This window comes from Canis lupus, chromosome 21 (assembly GCF_048164855.1).
Source record: "Canis lupus baileyi chromosome 21, mCanLup2.hap1, whole genome shotgun sequence".
NCBI lineage: Eukaryota > Metazoa > Chordata > Mammalia > Carnivora > Canidae > Canis > Canis lupus.
This window is the reverse complement of record NC_132858.1, coordinates 22,480,567-22,495,274: the sequence shown is the minus strand read 5'-3', so window position 1 is coordinate 22,495,274 and position 14,708 is coordinate 22,480,567. Positions and strand designations below refer to the sequence as shown.

At 46.8% G+C, this 14,708-nt stretch overlaps 1 long non-coding RNA gene across 1 annotated transcript; it reads left to right on the top strand.

Moving 5' to 3' along the window:
* The first annotated feature begins 3,428 nt into the window (after positions 1–3,428).
* On the top strand, positions 3,429–11,359 carry LOC140612873 (uncharacterized). Its single transcript, XR_012013980.1, has 2 exons — positions 3,429–4,149; positions 5,684–11,359. It is a non-coding gene; the product is annotated as an uncharacterized lncRNA (long non-coding RNA).
* Positions 11,360–14,708: the final 3,349 nt, after the last annotated feature.

Sequence of the window (14,708 nt, the reverse complement as noted above, 5' to 3'; positions counted from 1 at the left end):
CCGTTGGTCTGGGGTGTGTAACTCTTCCTCCACAACACCACAGCCCAGGCATATTACATTACCCTGAGCAGCCCCCGGGAGAAGCAAAAAGGAGGGTGGCCCTGCACCGAGTGCTCTCGAGCCCAGGCTCTCTTTACCCTAGCCGTCCTGCCCAGCTGGCTGCCTGGCACGCAGGTAAATGTCCCCTCAAGCGCTCTGGCTTTGCACATCTTTGGGACAGCTTTCCCACTATCAACACATGCCTCCGGGACCTGGACGTGGCTCCAGAGTTGTTCTGGCCCAGGGAGTCAAAGGCCACATTGCAGGTGATGACCATGGCCAGCCAGCCCCTACATCTCAGAGGATAACTACCCCATTACCCAGCTCCTGCCAGAGCATAGGCATCCTCCCCTTGGGGGATCCCCCACTCAGCAGGTACCACACACTGGAAAGAGGCAAACACCATTCAGACCCCCCACAGTTATAATGCTCGCCTCCCCCAACCTCCCCACCAGGCACGATGAACCCCACTTCTGCTATAGCTAAGACACCCCCTCCCAGACCTCACAAAACAAGCCTACCGCCTAAGGGGAGCCCCAGGTTAATCTGTATGTATAACCTGTAGCCCCGGGTTAATCAAGGCCACATCCCATTAGCTGGACCTCACACAAGGTCAGGCATGCTCGGGCCGCAGGAGCCATCCTCTTATTTCACACCATGCTGAATGGCCTTAAGCTCATGAAGAAGGCCCACAAAGCCAGTAGTAGTAATGCTACTGGTCTAGGCTCCTAGGTCTTACCGTGTTGCCATTCAGAACCAGATGGACAGGAAATTGTTCGACGGTATCAAGTCCCCGGCCCATGAGTCCAGATCGTGCAATCATCCAAATGTAGAAGAGTGTGCTTGTGTCTTCCTAGGCCTGCATCGCATGTCAAGACCACAGCCCTTCGCTGGCCCAGATACTAAAGAACCGTGAGCGATCAGAAGCCCCAAAGGGAACCTGGTTCACCTGTGCCTCTCCCCTAGATAACGGCCTCCCGGTGGCCAAACTCACCTGCACAGTCTACTCACTCTGACAACCTCCTCGACGTCTACCCACCCTGCTTATCGCAGTCCCCAGTCGGAGGTGATGAGCCATGTTCCTACCCACCGCCCTGCATTTAATAGTGACACTTGGGTCTGGAGGATGGGGATGAAAGGTTCACAACACGATTACGCCAGGAAAGTAGCAGGTGCAGCAGAGGCAATGTCCAAGGTTCTATCGGCCCATGTGACATAAACAGAGGCGGCCCTGAGGCTCTCACTGAAGGGCAGAAATCCTTAACTGCCAGCATGGCAGGTATCACACTAGCTCCAGGTGATTTGCTAGCTGCCAGGAGCACGTGCCCTCAGGGGAACTTCCTGTTGTACGTGGATAAATAACGCAGGCAAAGTCATCCAAATAGCTAAAAAAAAAAAAAAAAAAAAAAAGACACAACACCAAACCAAAACCAAATTTTAAATTTTGCACGAGGTACCTGAACTCTCCAGGGAGTGGATGTCCCCTGCAGACTGGAGTGACCTTGTTCACGGGGGCCCTTCTGCAGGCAAGGGGACTTGACTTACTGAACAGGGTAGGCACAGCCTACAGACGAGGAGATTAACGAAGGCCTGCCTAAAATGAATTTGCCCCCTCCACCGCCTCCTGGAATTTTTTAACAGGTGGGTTACCGCCCTACATCTGTGTCCCCAGGATCAGGCTCTCTTTCCCCACAGGGGGCAAGGAGTCCTCTCATCCCTGGGCCCCTTGCCCAGGGACTCCCCCAGTTTGCCAATGCCAAGGTCAGTAACAAAGCTTTGAGTCGCTTGTGTTTATGGCTCAGGTGTGGTACATGTGGCTCCAGGCTGGACAGGAGCAATATGGAAGGAAAACCCAAACCTGTCACCATTCCATCGCAACCCTAGAACTGCAGCGCCAACTCCTGACCCCCCCCCCCCCCCGCCGAGACCCTTACTCAGGCTCCTTCTGCCGGGCGCACCAGCTCTGCTTATGGGCTTGGGGAGGGGAACCAACTTTGAAATCACGGACTGTTAATCCCTACTGGGTCCTCAGCAGCTCTGTGACCTGGGGCACATTCCTTAACCTTCCTGTGACTCGCTTTCCTCGTCCATGAAGTTGTGATCCCACTTCTTACTTCATTAGGATGTTGGGAGGGAAAAACAATTGCCCGAAGTAGGTGAAGCTCATGGTATCAGTCTGACACAAAGGAAATGTCCAGATATTACTCAAGAGGCAACTAAACTTCTTCCCCCGGAAAGCTTTCCATTCCTGTTTCCACTCTAACTTCCCTTTGATCCAATCTGATTGCATTTCTGGTCAGCCCCTTACTGATTCTCCATCACATATGCACTCATTTTGACTTCCCAAAGAAAAGATAAAGATCCGTGACGGAAGGGACTACGTTATTCTTGGCTCTCCTACTGACTTGCTGTGTCATCTTGCACTTAATTATCTTGGGATTGAGTTTCTTTCTCTGGGATGGTAAATACATGGCATGTGTGCCAACACTTCCACATCCCCATAGCCTTGGGACACTGGTGTGTAATAATGATTCTCTTCCCCAGAGCCTGGCTCCAGACTCAGTATCCTTCTTAATGTAACTTTACTATTTATTATTATGTTAGCAGATGTATTTACTGTGTCAGCTAATTTATTTAATAAGTATCTATTGAGTACTTACAAGGTACTACCCTCTCTTTAGTAGTCTGGAGGTAAAACTTTGAGCACCTTGTCCTCATGCTTAAGGAACTTGTCACTCAGCAGGGAAGAAAGACAATTAGCAAATGCACAAATAAGAAAATAGCAGATAGTGACAAGTACAACAATGAAAATAAAATAGTGTGTTAGTGCCTGGGGAGAAGTCTACTTTAGAGTGGTGTCCAGAGAGAGACCCTCTGAGGCCCCTGGAGAGTTTGAGCTGGTAGGTCTGCTGTGGGCCTAAGGACGTGTGTAGTTGACAAGCAAATGCAGGAAGTTTAGGAAACATTGACATGGTGAGTAAGAGCGAGGATAGGGAGTCAGAAGACCTAGGTTCAAACCCCATTTCCTACATTTAGTTGTGTGACCCTAAGCAAGTTATTGAACTTCTCTGACCTTCAGGTTCCTCATCTATAAAAATGGGGTAATACTACTATTGATCTCAGAACATTGTTCTTAGGATTCAATAAGATAGAACATACGAAATGCCTGGCACATAATACGTGCTCAATAAAAGGCAGCTATTGCTGACAACAGTAGGCCCCTCTATCCCTAACTGTAATCTTTCATCTGAATTACTTAAAAGACAAATCCCACAAATGCCACTTACGATGTAATTAGCATGGCCTCTGAGTAGATTTTTGCCTAATGAAACACTTCCTCTTGAAAAATGAATTCTCAAAAGACCTTCTTCTGAGCAAGAATGCCAGGGTTCAATGAGTCAGTGTTCCAGGGCTCTTTGGTTTCAGCAGGATGAAGATTTGGAAGGGCTTTGGCCTCATTTCCTCCGCTATCAGATGGGAGCCTGGCTACTTGCCCTTTCTAATTCAGGCGTGGAGGGGCAGGGAGGATTTCTGAGATCCGAAGTGATGGGAGCTTTGCAAAGTGTGAGACACAGCAGAACCCTCGCCGTGTCAGCCCTGCTGGAGCACCCAACTCGAAAGGCCACAAGAGGCCTGGCGAGGACAGCTCCTGATGTGCCAGCCCCACCCAGCAAGTTGGGAGAAGCTGGCCACTCCTTCCCATTTATAAGCTGAGCTGGTACATAACGGAGAAAAACAAAGTTGGGCAGGAAGCAGCCTTTTCAACCAGTGAAGAAACCGTTAGAATCCATCCCTTTGCCCTGATGCCAAAGCTCCGCCCGCCCCACCCAGCCACGCTATCAAGGACACACAGCTATCAGAGAGCCCTGGGGGCATTTGTCCCTACTTTATCAGGGACCCGTGGAAACATTTCTCTAACTGAAGATAAAGCCCTCTCCCCTCTCCTTCTCCCTCCCTCCCTAGTCTACCCTCCCCCCCCCCCCCCCCCCCCCCCCCCCGTTCTCTTTCTAGCTACCTACCAGAAGGTTCCTGCCATTTTCTTCCAGTAACAACAGTTCTGAGAAGGAGAGGTTTTCCAATCAGGACTTGAAGTAACAGGTGGAGAGGCAGGTAAGATGAGTTTCATTCATTCATTGTTCACGCATTCATTCTTTCAACACGTATTTCTTGGGTACTTACTATGTGCTGGATACTAAGCGAGGCTCTTGGATTTAGCTCTGAGCAGAAGGCACTTGCAGTCTTTGGGGGGAGCCAGGCAGCACTTTAACAATCACAAAATGCGGAATTACAAATTCTGATCCAGACTGGGAGTGAAATCAGACAGCGGAGGGGGGGGGGCCTCCTAATCCAATGGGGGGGTGGGGACGGGGGTGAGCGTGTTCCTTAAAGAAGTAATATTTGAGCTGAGAGTGTGTATAATAATCTTCTAGATTTTGCCCTTGCCCGCCAAGTGGCTGTTTTCAGGGTTAAAAGGATGCCTCAGGGCCCGAAACCCTCGCTGCCATCCCATGCCAGACCTGTTTCTGATACCAAGTCACGATTATTCGGCCCTTGTGAAGGTTAGGATGGAAATGACTTATTGGAATAATAGAGAAGCCAGCATAAACCTGCCAGGACCTCCTTCAAGATTCAGTTCACTTTGCAAAAGTTGCCAGATAAAAGATATTTCCAGATGGAGGGCCACGCAGGAAATACAAATGGAATATTTTTTAATAGCTCTTCCTTTGCAAGATATGACCCAAGGCGGCCTTCTGCAATATAATGGGAAGCATTGTAGCCTGAAAGCTTGAGAGGAGCTGAGCTGGCCCCCAAGCAGCCCCTGGGGCCTTTGGAAAGGGGCTGTGGTCTGAAGGAACATGAAAGACGCTCCACCTATGCAAGAGGACCCCCCTCTCCTGCCACCGCCCCCACAAAGTAGAGCCTGGGCCTGTTGTACTCTAACTGACGGATCCTCAGAGGAGAAGGCAGATAGATATCTATATGAGCATTGAGTTCCTTGAAGGATGTGGCTTTACAAAATAACAAGCTGCATCCTTTTCCCCTTTCCTTGGAGCCAGCTGGGCTCCCTCGAAGAAGGTCATCTGGAATGCAGGGACCTGCACCGCTGACAGAGACCTAAGTGGGCAGGGACTGGCCCCCCCGGGCACCTGAATAATGTCTCAGGACACGCAGGACTGGCTTTACCATGATGTTGGGGTTAAAGGGGTCCAGAGATGAACCCAAGGAGGTTGTGAGCTTCCTGAAATGATAGGTAAAATCCCACGTGTTAGCACAGATGGGCGCCCAGGTGGCCTTGAACTTGACCAGTGTTTTGGGTGGTAAATAGACACAACATAAAATGTACCATGTTAACTATTCTCAGGTGCACAGAACGGCAGTAAGCACGTTCACGTCGCTGTGCAAGCAACACCAGCACTCACCTCCCAAGCTTTTTTTTTTTTAATCTTCCCAACATGAAGCACTGTACCCATTGAAAAAGGGTATAGCCCCTGGCATCACCATTCAATTTCTGTCCCTGTGAATCTAGGGGTCCCATCTGAGTGGAATCCTACAGCCTCTGTCCTTTTGTGACTGCTTTATTTTACTTAACATAATGTCTTCGAGCTACACTAACGTAGCATGTGTCTGGATTTTCTTTTTTGAGGTGGACTACTATTTCATTGTATGCAGATGCCCCTTTTTAAAATCCATTCATCTGTGGATGGAACACTGGGGCTGCTTCCGTCTCTCAGCCATTTGTGAATAATGCCGCTGTGAACACGAGACATATGAACATCTGTTCGAGTTCCTGATTTCAGTTTTGGGGGGCATATACCCAAAAGTGGAGTGAGTTGCTGAATCTTTTGATCATTCTGTCTTTAATTTCTGAGGAACCTATGGATTGTGTTCTCTAGGACCTGCACCATTTTGCCTTCCCACCAGCAGGGCACAGGGATTCCAATTTCTCTGCATCTTTACTGATCCTTGTTATTTTCTGGTTTGGGATAAGAGTCATCCTAATGGGCGTGAAGTGGTATCTCATTGTGATTTTGATCTGTATTTCCCTAATGATTAGTGAGGTTGAACATCTTTCCATGTGCTTATTGACACTTTGCGTATCTTCTTTGGAGAAATATCTATCCAAGACCTTAGGCTATTTTTTCATTGGCTATTTGGTTTTTTTATTGTTGTTGAATTATAGGATATCTTTTTATTTCTCTTTTTTTATATCTCTTATCAGATATATGTTTTGCAACTATTTTCTCCCATTCCATAGGCTGCCTTTTCACTCTGTTGATAGTGTCCTTTGAAGTACAAAAGTTTTTAGCTTTGACATAGCCCAACTTATCTATTTTTAATTTAATGATTAAATTAAATATAAATAAAATATGACACCTGTGCTTTTGGTGTCATATTTAAAAACTCATTGCCAAATCCAATATCATGTAGATTTTCCCCTAGGTTTTCTTCTAAGAGTTTTATAGTTTTAGTCAAGGGGGTTTTAAGAGGTCTGTGACTGACAGTGCATAGGTCATCCTCAATCTCGATTCTGGGGAGACTTTCATTTCCAATGTAAAGACCCTCAAGCCTTTCTGAATGTCAACGTGAATCCAGGAATTGGGAAATTGACAACATGGACGTGATATTTGAAGCCTTTAATTCAAAAGGAATTATTGAGTGTCTCCAAATTTATATCAGTGCCCTGGAAGCTGGTAACAATGAAAATCATGGCCTCTCTTCTCCAAGAACATAAGGCACTCCTGAGGTGACCAGATGCTACACACATGTGAACTCGTGACACTGCAAGGCAGAGTCTGATGAGCACTTCACCAGGCCCCAGAGCCAAGAGCCATGAGAACTCAGGAAGGGAGCAGCCACCATGGGCTTCAAGGGACAGAGAAAACTGCAGGGTAAAGATGTGGCTTGAGCTAGGTCAGGGGTGCTGGACCCAACTGGAAGAGGCAGAGAGGACCAGGGATGCAGGAATGATTGCGATTCACTGAACACTTACTGTGTGCCAGGCACAGTGCTCTGCCTGCCATATGCATCACCTCCCTTGCTCCTTCGAACCCTATATTTCTCATTGTCTCTATTTTATCGTTGTAAGCACTGAAGCTCAGAGATCTGTCTCAGATTAATTGCCCAGATAGTAAGTTATGAAGCAGAGGCTGGGAATGAGGTTTATTTCTCTCCAAAGCCTTTCTTCTTAACCATTCTACTATTCAAACACTGAAGTTTTGACACGCAGACCAAGTAGACACCCCAGAGAGAGAGAACAGGATAAGACAGTGCATTAAAATGGCACAAGCAGGGAGTTTGAGATCAAGGAGGAGCAGCCTGGCTGGGCAGGGAAGTTCAGGGGGTAGGGTTGTGGGATCTAAAGTTGAAGCGATGGAATGGGCAGGATCACAGGGTGCCTCAGAGGAAGCATGGAGAGCTTGGTCTTGACCTACCAGGGGACAGAATTGCAGCTCAACCTTCCAGGCCACCTCTTCCCTCTATACAAACGAGAGGACTAGGGTGTCAGAAGGTTAGGCCATTTGCCAGTGGTCAGTCACATTAGAGAGCAGTTGCAAATTCTTAAGCAGGGTGGCGGCAATGAAGAAAACGGGATTCTAGATGGGCTAGCTGGGCAGTCCAAAGCATGAAGGACAGCAAACTGGCAGGAAGGAGCAAGCAGCTCTTTTCTTGATACCTCCTTCGGCAAAGGGTATCTCTAGGGAGCATCATAGACAAGACTCCTTTCAACTGAAGTCTGAAGTTTAGGAAAGCAAATATCATTAGGAAGGTCAGAATTGCCTTCCCCTGCCAGGCTCAGGGCCCTCAGCTAGCCTGGAGCACCAGAAAACACAGCTGCCCAGAAAACACAGCTTCCCCCTTGCCTGGGGAAGCCTGTCTAAATGCAAGGCCTGAGACCGGACACCCCCAGCTCTGAAGAGCTAGTGGCCAGGATAGGCCTCCTGATGCCATCTCTTTATGTTGTTTTCCTGAGCATCAAGCTGAGCCCGGTGTCTGTACGCCCAACTCAACCGTCCCACTGGGGTCACCAGAGCAGGTTAGATAAGGCAAGAATTTCCCAGGCAAGGAGGCTGACCCCACCCTGTTTGAGCGGAGTCTTTATTGGGACAGGATTCCACCTGCGGTATCCACCTATGTTCAGCCAAGAAAGCCCTGCCCTGGTTGACTATCCTCCTCGGAGGTTCTCTTTGCTTAATTAATTCTAGTAATAGCTGCCATCCATTGAGCAGTATGCTAAGCATTTGACATGCATGGTCTCATTTTATCCCTACAACCCCGTGATGAAGATGTAATTATTCCCATTTTATACGTGATGGAACTGAGGCTCAGAGCTGTTAAATAATTTGCCTAAAACCACGTCGCTAAAAGAGCCAAGACTAAAATGTAGGCCTGTCTATCTCCAAAGTCTGGGTCTTTGCTCATATAATTGGTTGCTTTCTAACATTGGTTTACTGTAGCCACATCTCCTTGAGGGCAGGGGTTCCCTGCAGTAGACAATCCAGCTTCAGAGAGTGGCCTTGCTTCCCGATGCTACTCGTGTTCCTAGAAGCCAGGAGTCTGATGTTTTTTCCCAAACCAACCTTTGGGCCCAAATCTGAATGGCATCTGAGACCTTATCTTATCCTACAAGTGATGCTCCAGGAAGACAAGATTTTCAATTCCCTTCAACATTTACCCAGAGAGCATCATGCAGGTGTGCTTTGGCCAGGGAAAGCGGGGCTGCCACTTGTACATTCACTCATTCAATCAATATTTATCAAGGCTTTACCATGTGCTAGGCACATTCTAGGTGCTGAAGACACAAGTGGGAACAAGTCATAAAGAATCTCTGTCTCCCTGGAGTTAACATTCTAGCTGGGAAGAAAGGCCCAAACAAAACACACCAAAAATCTATAAGTAGATATGTAGTAAAGTGGAAGTAATGACGATACCAGGAAGAAAAATAAAGCAGCATAGAGGATGAAGAATGATGAGAAGCAGAATTTTCAAAGGCTCTTATGAGGATAAAACATTTGAACAGAGGCCTGAATGAAGTACATGGGAGCCGTGGGATGATCCAGAGGAAGAACATGCGATGGAAAAAAGCAAGCCCAAAAGCCCTCCACTAGGAATTGTCTTGGTTTGTCTTAAGGAACAGGGAAAAAAGTCAGTGTGGCTGGAGTCGAGAGAGTGGGAGAGAGTTGTGAGGTCACAGGGGAAGTAAGCACCAAGATAGCGCAAGGCTTTCTAGGCCACAGGAAGGAGTTTGGGTTTCAAATGTGCTGAGTCCCAGGCATCGTGGTATGTCACTCAGGTGGGGCTGCCTCTGCGAGCCACAGAGAGGAGCTTGTGTGAACCAAACGCACAAGGACAGCTCAGTAAGTCAGCTCACCCAGCTCTGACTCCCCGCTTGAACTCAGAGCAGCAAATGAGTCAGGGTCCAGCACCCAAGGTGGGGGAGGGTTTGTCGGTGGCCAGAGGTGAAAGAAAGAGCTGTTGACTCTATGTCTCATTTGCTTTGCCCATCAAAGGGCCTGAATTATCAACGGGTGTTCAAATATTTTAAAGCTGGGATCTCTCTGTATGAGGAAAATCCTCCCTGGAAACTTACCATGTTGCCAGTCTCCTTTCTAAGCACCGTACGTGTTTCATTTCTCAGGAGTATTATAAAGGCTCCATGAGACAGGCTCTCTGAACCTGCCCACTTCACAGACGGGAAACCAAAGTCCAGAGAGGTCAAGCAGCATGTCAAAGGTTGACAAGTATGGCACCTCTGGGGTTAGAGCAGGGGCAGGCGAAGCTCCCTAGGGAGGCCCCAAAGAGCAAGCCAAGAAATCACATTTTTGAGGTCCCTTCCTCTAGAACACTCCAGGAGCTTAACTCTGCTAAGACCTTGCTATGGAATTGTGACATCTGGGGGCAATGATTCAGCACTTGCTATTTCCTCTTGTCTTAGTTGTAAAAGTGGATCTAGAAGTTGTTGGAAGGGGGAAAGTCAGATAGATAAAATCAGGGATGTGGCGGGGGCAGGCAATATAGTAGAGAAGCAATGAAGCTGTCAGCAGCTTGCCCCAGACCTAAATGGGCCCAGTCCGGCGTTGCTGGCTGACGGATGGGGGCCCGCCAAGCCCGAGGCCTGTTTGATGTCTTACACACACTTCAGCTCTTCCCTTAGCTTCTGGCTTCAGCCTTCTTCGCAGCTAGTTATTTCCTGATACAGTGGCTGTAACTTCTAAAAGATGGGGTAATAACAACAGCTATCATTTCTGAGTATTTACTGTCCACCATCACCGTGCAAAGCTTTTTCACACACTTTATGCTACTGAATCCTCTTGAAACTCCTGCGAGGTGAACAGGTATGGCAGTGGCCTCACCCTAGTGCCGGCCCCAATGAGCATTACTACTGACAGGTATTAGCAATTTGACAGATAGGGAAGCTGAGGCTCAGAGAGGTGAGGTAACTTACTTGACGTCACGCAGCTAACAGGCAGCCGAGCTGTGTCTGTCTGACACCTATGCTCATTCTCCTGAGCCTCTGTTGAAATGGATTTTTTTTTTTTTTATTTTTAGACTTTTTTTGCGGGTCTTTTCTACCGTATAGGAAACCTGACTTGTTTATCACTAAGATTACTAATAGGCCTAACATTCTGTGAAAACATATTCACCAGTTGAAATGTCCTGAAATGAGTCTGGGAGCCAGATGCTTGTGACAATTGAGTAGTTTAAAGGATTTTGCATGGGACCTGAAGCCATGTTAAGACAAATCTTTATTTTTGTTGCTCGGTGTGAATGTCACCGCTAACAGGCATATGATACAACTTAGCTTCTAAGGATTGAGGAAAAGAAATAAAAGAAGTAAATTGTCATTCTTGGCATTTTCCCAATGACATTTGCATTTTCATTTCTATTAGAAGTCCATTTTAGCAAAGAAATGTAGCCTTAGTCACTTGAAACAGCTCTTCCCTAGAAAACAATTGTAAATGTAATAAGCAAAAAGAATAGAAAATGCCAACAGGAAAAATGTAATCCACCTGGGGTCAGATTCATCATGCAGACTGCTTCAGTCTTCCTCCGACATTCACATTCAATTTTAATTTAGAAATTAAAAATTCTAAATTCTAAGGCATTCAGGATTTGCAAGGAGGGGTTGGGGGGTGGGGAAGAGATTTAAATTGCAAATCCCACCGGCTGGGGATCAAGTACAGATTTCCCCAACTCTTGAGAACTATTTTACTTGCTTGCATTGCTCTTCTGCATAAGGCATAAGGTTTGCTCGGAAAGAGACAATAAGGTCACGATTGCTTTAAAATTATTCATAATAAAAACACATTTTGAGACTTGATTCTAAATGTTAAGCTTAAATTTGAGCAATTTAATTGCCCGTTGAATAGAAATGAAATCCCACCGGTAGGCAGTTATTTCTTACAACCACTGTGTGTGAAATTGAAATCTTAAGATACCATTTCAAATATTCACTTTCTCTAAGGAAGTTCTCCCCAAAGAGTTGTGAAAGATAAGAAACTGACCCAAAGTCATAGGCAGTAATCTCTTTTTCTTTACATACTAGGGTCAAAACAGAAGCATATTATTAAAAGGAAACTTTACGCCCAAAATTTGGTGGTTCAGAGGTTACCTCAAGGATATATTGAACAGCTGACTTGAGCCCCATACAAAACTGTAACGGGGAAGGTGGCAACTTGTCAGATTTAATAGAAGCAAGCACGGGCAAACATATCATCTACTCACCAAGATAGTGAACACTGAAATGGAAAATGCTCATACGTTTAGGAGCTGTAGGAAGTGAGGTGAGGGGACCCTTCTCTGTTTGCTTTTTTTAAAAAACAGGGCATCGTTTTTAAATTTGGATGGGAAATTCTTATTGCAAACCCCTATTTCACCTTCAGATTGAATTTCAAGCTTTTTATTTATTTTTGCATTTTTAATTTATTTTTTATTTAGGTATAACTGACATACGACATTATAGGAGTTTCAGGTGTACAACATAATGATTCAATATTTGCACATATTGCATAAGATCACCACAATACGTCTAGTTAATATCCATCACCACATTGACACATTTTTTTCTTGTGATGGGAACGTCTGAGATTTGTTCTCTCAGCAACTGTCAAATATGCAATATGGTATTATTAATTATAGTCACCATGCTATCTATACATTGCAACCCCAGGACTTGTTTATTTTATAATCAGAAGCTCGTACCTTTGACCACCTCTACCCATCTCACCTACCCCTTTCCCTGACCACTGGCAGCCACCGATCTGTTCTATATGTAAGAGCTTGTTTTTTATGTTTTAGATTCCACATATACGTAAGATCAGATGGAATTTGTCATTCTGACTTACTGCACCTAGCATAATGCCCTCAAGGCTCATCCATGTTGTAGCAGATGGCAAGATTTCATTCTTTTTTTCATGGCTGAATAATATTCCATTGTGTGTATATGAGTGTACACACACCTACACATACACACACGCTCATCTTCCCCCCCCCCCCCCCCGCTCATTTTCTCTATCCATTCATCCACTGATAGGCATTTAGGTTGCTTCCATATCTTGGCTGTTGTAAAGAAGACTGCGACAAACCCAGAGGGCATATATCTTTGGGAGTTAGTGTTTTCATTTTCTTTGGATAAATACCCAAAAGAATTGCTGAATTCAAGTTTTTTAAACTCTCCCAATAATGCCTTCTGCTATAACATAGCAGCTGCCTTTTATATGCACTTAATATATGTTGAGTGTTTTCCATGCATTAATCTCCTATCTGTTATCACTCCCAACTCATTATAAGTCTAGGTGCCACACTTTGCATGCATTTATTCATTTAATCCTCACAACAACTGAAGCAATGGTTTCTAGGATCTTCATTTTACAGATGAGGGTATTGAGAGTTTAAATTCTTGCTGTTAGCTCAGGTTCACACAGGCAGGACGCGGTGGGTTAGAATGTTGGCAGACTGACTCCAGAGCTACTACCCAGTACTGCCTCCTCATACTAAGGAACTTTCCTAGGCCATGCCAGCTGATAAGGGCCCAAGTGAAACCCAGGTAGTCTGTGGCATTTAACCACTGCACTGACTGGCTATAAGTAAACTATTCATCACAACCTATAGGTTAATTTTCATTTCTGATTACAGAGTGGTAAGTTACATATTTATCACATAATTTAGGTTTGCCTAAAATGTCTAGAGGTTTTGTTGTTGTTGTTGTTGCTGTTGTTTGGTTAAAAGCAAGGGTCTCGGGGAAAATATCTTTTTATACACTGAAGGCCTTGTCTTGGACCCAAAGCTGCTCTTAGGGCTTCCTTGGTCACACATGTGCACACACACACACACACACACTCTCTCACACACATACACACACAGACACACACACATTTTAATGACACCCATTAGGGATCCAACCTTGGACCCATGGAAAAAAGAAAATGACAAAAACACGCAGACAATAGTAAATTCTGGTTTACAGTTGTGAAAAGTCAATGAGGATTGGCTCTAAACAGGGAAAATGAAGCGATCGGAAATTCACTTCTGACTTCAACCACCAACCTTTCAAGGTACACTCATCTAGGCCCTGCAACATCATCCTTTAAATGGGAATAAAATGTCTACGACCATGATCCGGACTTTTTATACAAGACTATAGATTCTGAAAGCACTTGGTAATTTCCCCTTTACAAGACTTGTAACTGGCGTCATGCACAAATAGACCTTTGGCGACAATTTCTGGGGGGAAAAATAATTTCTGAATACAATAATTTTCAAGGAACTCTGAGGAGGCCCAAAGTGTTCCCATACAGGACAGACCCTTTGCCTCCTCCTCTTCCTAGACTTTTTGCCCTTGTGGCTGGAGGGGAAACCCAAACTCCAAAATCAAGTCTGGCTGCTTGCTCATTTCTCGGACCCAGGGCAAAATCGTCTCCAAGTACTGCTGTGGATCCTTGGAAAGGCACTTTCTGTGCAGAGTATTACTGGCACTTTCCATGGGGGCACTTCCACCGCAGGAGTCTGATTTTCGGAGGATGCTGCGTGAGGGATGGACGGAAAGCGGCCGCGGGCACACGGAGAGCAGGCGCGGACCTGCGGCGCCTCCCAGCCACCCTCCCTCGGGATCAGCCGCCCGGGGCGCTGCTCGGGAGCCCCCAGCCCGCGCGCCCCCGCGCGCACAGCGCCCCCCGCCCCCCGCCCCACCCCCCCGCGCTGGGCGGCCGCGGCCCCGGGACCTCCACCCGGGACGGGCGCGGAAGCCACCCCGGACGCTGGCGTCTCTGCAGGTGCTTCCTTCACGTCCTGGTCTTTTCCCTTCTTCCCCGAGCGGCTCTCGGCCTGACTTATCCGAAGGGGAAACGGCGTGGGGGGGAAGCCGTGCAGAGCGACTCGGAGGCGACCCGGCCGCCTCTGCCAGGAGGGCGCGCGCTGAGCGTCCGCCCCGGGTCCCCGACGCCGGCCCCTTTAAGAAGCCAAGTCGCTGCTGCCGCGGCCGCCGCTGCTGCTGTTTGTATTGCTAATCCCCTGGAGCCCAGTTTAAAAAAAAAAAAGAGAGAGAGAGAGAGAGGAGGGGGGCGGGCAGCTGTCTCTTTAAATGTGATTTCCTTCTATTGTATTTGAATCGTGATCAGGAAAAAGGAAATGAAACCAGAGACAGAGGGAAGCTGAGCGAAAATAGCGGTTCC